Source organism: Impatiens glandulifera, unplaced genomic scaffold (genome assembly GCF_907164915.1).
Source record: "Impatiens glandulifera unplaced genomic scaffold, dImpGla2.1, whole genome shotgun sequence".
NCBI lineage: Eukaryota > Viridiplantae > Streptophyta > Magnoliopsida > Ericales > Balsaminaceae > Impatiens > Impatiens glandulifera.
The window spans coordinates 117298-123472 of NW_025919139.1; positions in this window are offsets into that span (position 1 = coordinate 117298).

The window sequence follows — 6175 nt, forward strand, 5'->3', positions numbered from 1 at the left end:
AACAAGTATTCTAGAAAAAAGGAAAGGAAACACTTCCTCCAAACCCCAAGTTCATCGTCGATCCTCCAACTTGCCGGAATAAGAGTAGAAAACTCGGTCGTCTCCTTCCCCGAACTCTTAGGCATTTTTCTCTCATTTCAGCCTTGTTTCTCGGCACTGCGCCACTGCCCACTAGAGTTTTTCCTCCGATTTCGGAATTGGGAATTGAATCTATTTTCCAAGAAAAACGCATCATTCGGAGAAAGAGACAATTTGATAATATCAACAGTGAAGAGGTAACTCAATCTCCTAAAGAATCTTTTCGAGTTAATTACTTCTTATTTATAATTGATCAAAATCTTTCTTCACTTCAAACTCGGTTTGAGCAATTTCAAAAGTACGAAGAAACCTTTGAGTTTTTATTTAGTTTGGAGAAGTTGAAGTCTATTGATGATGATGGTCTCTTGAGCTCATGTGTCAATCTTTAAAATTCTTTAACACATGATAGGAACTCCGATGTTGATGAATCAGATTTATTTCTAAAACTAAAGTTGTTAAGACATTCATTACCCGGAGAAGCAAAAAGAGCGATTGATGTGCTGAATTATTTGAAAATAATAGATGGTTGTTATCCAAATTCCTATATCGCATATCGAGTTTTGTTGACTATATCAGTTACTATTGCATCTGCGGAAAGAAGTTTTTTCAAATTGAAGTTGATTAAAATTTATGTTCGATCAACTATGTCGCAATAAAGACTAAATGAGTTAGCTATGTTATCTATCGAGAAAAAAATTATTGAGAAAGTTGATTATGCAAACTTGATCAATACTTTCGCTTCAAAAAATGCGAGACGAGTAATATTCAAGTGACTATGTACTAGTTCGGAACATGAATTTTATATTTTGTTTGAATCTTCTTTGTTTTTTTAGTATTTACTTATGACATATTGTTTTGATAATATTTTATTTCTAGAATTCATGTTACAAATACTATTATATTTAAATCGATAAAAAATATATGTATAAATATTAAGTTTTGAGAACACCAAGTTTTATGCTTGCCTCAGACCTCGAAATCTCAGGTCCGACACTGAGTTTAGTAATATATTTTTAAAACATATTTTGATTAAGCAAACATCGCTTATAACGAACACAACAAATAAAATATAATATGCAAAAACGAAGCTATTGCAATATGAGATCGTAAACAATATAAGCAATAAATGTGACTTTAGAAACTTGAGCCTCTCAATCAACAAAACAATTAAGTACAAATATTATAATGAAGATATAAATGTTGCATGATTGTTTGAAAAACTATTTAAGGACGTTCATTCTAGATAACACACCAAAAGATAGTTGAAATTGTAAAAAATTCTTTGCAATAGAAATCACTTTGAGAACCAAGCTCTTCCAAGAACACTAAATAGTAGCGCTAGATATTTATGAAAGTTATAATTACACTAATGGTTTCAAAGCTTAGATATTTTAGACAATATTATATGATTGATGATAATAATTAACTGAGTCAGAATCTTCTCAATCCAAAATATCAACCGAAAAAAAAATGGCTCACCAAGACAATTAGACAAACCCACAAAGATTTGAATGATTTAATATATAAAAAGTGATTCACACTAAAATTTTATTGTTAAATAAAAAACATTAGAAAAAAATATGTATATAAGGAAAAGAATAGTAATTGGCCTTGAATCACAAAATATTTAAAAATAATTATTATTATTATTTGTAGGGTTAATTATAAGTCTCATTTGAATCCAAAATAATGGTGGATATAAGTTTTTGAACCTTTTTGATATTGCTTCAATTTGATCATGATAAATGTCTTTTTGTATTGAGTTACTTTTTGTGGTGGTGTTTAAAATATCTTTTATTTTGGATGTTATTTTGCAGCTTTATTATTTTATTTTTGTGCTTTTTCTTTTTGGCTATAACGATCTCTTCTTATTTTGTATGGTGATTAACTTTTTCTTTTTTTTAATAAATTGAAAATCCATTTTAAAAACTTAATAAGAATTCTCTACATTAACATATTATAATAACCATTACAAACTTATTGATATATTTTTTCATAATTAAATTTCGAATATATATAATTGCTTTATATATATAATTGGCCGCAATCCTAACAGTGTTCCCACTTTGTGTAAGAATTTATTTTTGCTGGGACCAATTAAATAAAGCACTTTTGTAAGACCTCAAGACTTATAAATTGCGTCAATTGACCACCGTCCATAGTCCATTTATAGTCATGAATCATACATAATTAATATAACAATTTAATTCAAAAGTTCAAATTATCTCTTAATTAATTAAATATATTTCACAGGATAACATATTAGGTTATGATGTACTGAGGGAGCAATAATTAGCTAGAAGCACTTAAACATTTATTGTGGGGAAAAGAATCATTACACCTAGTGATCTTAATTAAGAAATTAGTTAACTGTGCCCTTAACAGTAAGCCCATGATATATAATTAATGATTAATCAAATTAAATCTTAACCAAGTAATTTATATTTAACTAGGGATTGATTGGTATATTCTCTAAATAATTTGACGATTCAAATAAAAAATAAAATAAAAAACAGGGAGAATAAATGATGTCATTGCCATGAGAAGAAAGAAAGGGAGGGGCAAAGTCAAGCCGAAAACTAAACAGTAGCATCAATATTAGTTTCCCACTTCAAAAGGAACATAAGAATGAAAAAAATTAGAATCAATAGATATAAATAAAAAAACAATTCGAAACTAATTATATTAATAATATTGTTGTATATACATTTTTTTTTAATTTTTTTTTTAAATGAGTCGTTTTTTATTAAGTTCTATTCATGAAGATAACCAATATTGTGGTTTAATATTCAATAATGCAAATTAAGTTATGACAATTACTTGTTATAATTTTATCCTAATAAAATTGCAAACAACAAGTTCACTTCAAAATAAATAGATAAATTTAATCAAATCAAGTTATAAGTGTTAAGATATATTATTTTATTATCTTTATTCGCATTCAAGGGTATTTTAGTCTATTAGCTAGCATTTAAGGTATTTCAGTCTATTGCAATCATTAACTATATAAACTTTTTCATTACATTTAGTTTATTTAAGTTTGTTAATAAGAAACCTTAGCCTTTCTCTTTTTATTTTATCATGATATCAGAGCCTCCATTTATGGATTCTCTTTGTTCAACCTAAATCATTCAATCTACATCTTTCGATTTGAATTTGGTGTTTGAGTATGCAATCGTCAATGGTATTTTTTCGTTTTCGCTTCCTTTTGCTCTAGCTGATTTTGTTTGGAAATTTGTATTTGTGTCACGTCGTGTCGCAACGTGTCGCGTCGTGCCACATTCGTGTTATTGTATTTGTATTATCGTTTTGGTATTTGTATTCGTGTTGCGTCATGTCGCATCGTTCCGTTTTGTGCCATATTTGTGCTGTTGTATTTGGGTTATTGTTGGAGATTTGTATTCGTGCTGCATCGTGTTGTGTCGTGCAATATTTGTTGTTGCTGATTTTGGGTTGGTTAAACCAGGTCCTTACATAGTTTTGTCAATATTTGTGTTGCTGTATTTGGGTTGTCGTTGGAGATTTGTACTCGTCTGATATTGGTAATACAATTAATGCTACAACCATGGATCCACATATGTTTGAGAAGTTTGAGCAGTTTGAGCAGTTCCTCGCCTCACAACCACATGCCATGTCCGCCTCTTTTCATAAAGGTTTGTCATCGACTGATAATTCAGGTAAATCATCTCCCTTATGGATATTAGATTCAGGCGCATCTAGTCATATGTCTCCTAATATTAACTCATTTGTGTCAGTTAATTATGTTCCACCATCTTCCGTCATAACTGTTGATGGTACTCCAATGCCATTGGAAGGAATTGGTTATGTACATTATCTTGTTTTTCTCTCTCAAATGTCTATCATATTCCCCATCTTTCTTTAAACCTTATATCTGTTAGTCAATTGTGTGATTCTGGTCTCACAGTTTTGTTTACTTCTTCCAATTGTTGTGTTAAGGACCCACAGTCACAAAAGGTGATTAGGACAGGCCGTAGGAAAGGAGGACTTTATGTTTTAGATGAACTCAAAGTATCAGATGTTGCTGCCTCCAACATTGACTTGTCATGATTTCGTTTGAATAGTTCATCTTCGGAATTTTATCGTTGACATTCTCGTTTGAGTCATGTTTCTAGATCTCGTTTAAAGTTTTAGTGTCTACTGGAGTTTTGGGTAGTTTAGAAAGTCATGACATTTCTGAATGTAGTGGTTGCAAATTGGCTAAATTTTCAGCATTGCCTTTTTTATAAAAAGTGTTTCTTTTTCCACTGCTCCATTTGATCTCGTACATTATAATGTGTGGGTACCTTATCATGTTCCTTCTAAAGGAGGTTCTCGATATTATGTTTTGTTTGTTGATGAATTCACTTGTTATACTTGGGTTTATCTAATGAAACGCAGGTCCGAATTTTTTACTATAGTCACCGATTTTTGAGCTCTTGTGAGAACCCAACATTCTTCTGTCATTAAATGTTTATATGTGATTTGGGAGGTGAATACACTTCTAATGATTTCTCTCAGTTATTTTTCTCTGATGGTAAAATTCACCAAACCTCATGTACTAACACTCTTCAACAAAATGGTGTGGCTGAAAGAAAACATCGTCATCTTGTTGAAACAACTCGTTCTTTTATGCTATCAACTAAGGTTCCTAGTGTGTTTTGGGGGGAAGTAGTTCTTGTTAGAAATCTTGTCTTGAAATAAATTACAGAAATATATATAAAATGATGTACAAATAAATGAAATAAATAAAATATATGAAGAACGAAATCACCGATTGAGATGTTAATTTGAGGCATGTGTTAGACACATTTCCCTTAAAAAAGTTCTATCGTCTCCCGTTTGTGTTGGAGCTTATCGTAGATGGCTGTCTCCTAGGGTACAACGAATCCAATAGTGATTCTGCACTAAAATCACTACTCGTCGAACTTGATCAGCATACCTGAACTATCATCGGATTTCAACGGAAATATCGAGCAAAGAACTCGAAGAACACTCACAAAACAAGAAGAAGACTTTTAGAATTCTAGAGTGAATAAGAATGAAATGATGAAGTGAAGTTTTTGGTTAGAGATGAGAGATCTTATATTGTTGAAAAGTTAAACCATTAAATAAAATCATCATTTGATCCAACGGTTGACATTGTTTGCCTATTCATTTACCTTAACGTTTTTCTGTTCATTATAGAGTAATTGTTTGCCAAAATAATTAAGGCATTTACAATTCAATACTAATGTTACATGATTTTCCAATTTGTTAATAATAATATTAATTATCATAACAAATAATAATAATAACAAACTCATGTAAGTTAAACTACAAATTAACAATATTTTGTTAATTGGTCATCAATGCATTTTAGATAAATTAATTTAAATTAATTGATTCAAATTATACATTTGGATCAAATTTCACCCTTTAATTCACGTTTGAATTTCATGTGAATTTGATTTGATTTTATTACCCACATTCTAATTTCCATTCATTAATGGAATTTATAGAACTAGTTTAAAAATTCCAACAAACCCCCACATTAATGGAAATTGAAAGATTAACCCGATAAATGTTCAACAGTTGAATTCTACATAGGATAGGTATGTGTAACCCTTTAAACCTTCCCTTGTGAAAGCATATAACTTTGCTAGCTGATTAGTAGACTCGATGTCCTTGAACTATTCTGCATTTTGTGTAAACGATTACACACTTTCACATAGAATTCTCCCTGATACATGTCAAGCTCTCATGGATGTGTCCGTTTTGGCCATGGAACACGCGCCTGGTTCTGTGAGAGGGTCTAGAATTGAGTCGTGCAATTCTTTCGAAGCGGCCCCACTTCTCCCTCACATAGGTGATCTCTTTGCTCACAAAGAATCATTAAAAGCGATATGCTTATCCTCGTCAAAATATATATTGTTTCGCTATAGGATTAATCATCAACAATAACTTTCCAAGTCAGTACAATTAGGTTGTCCCATTGAACCTAGTTCTTGGGATCTCCAGTCTGCTTAGTTTGAGTTTTCCTTCATACTAACTTATAGTAGGCTAATGTATCAAAAGACTTCAAACTATCTCTCTATTCAATAATCTGATTAGTGGATCC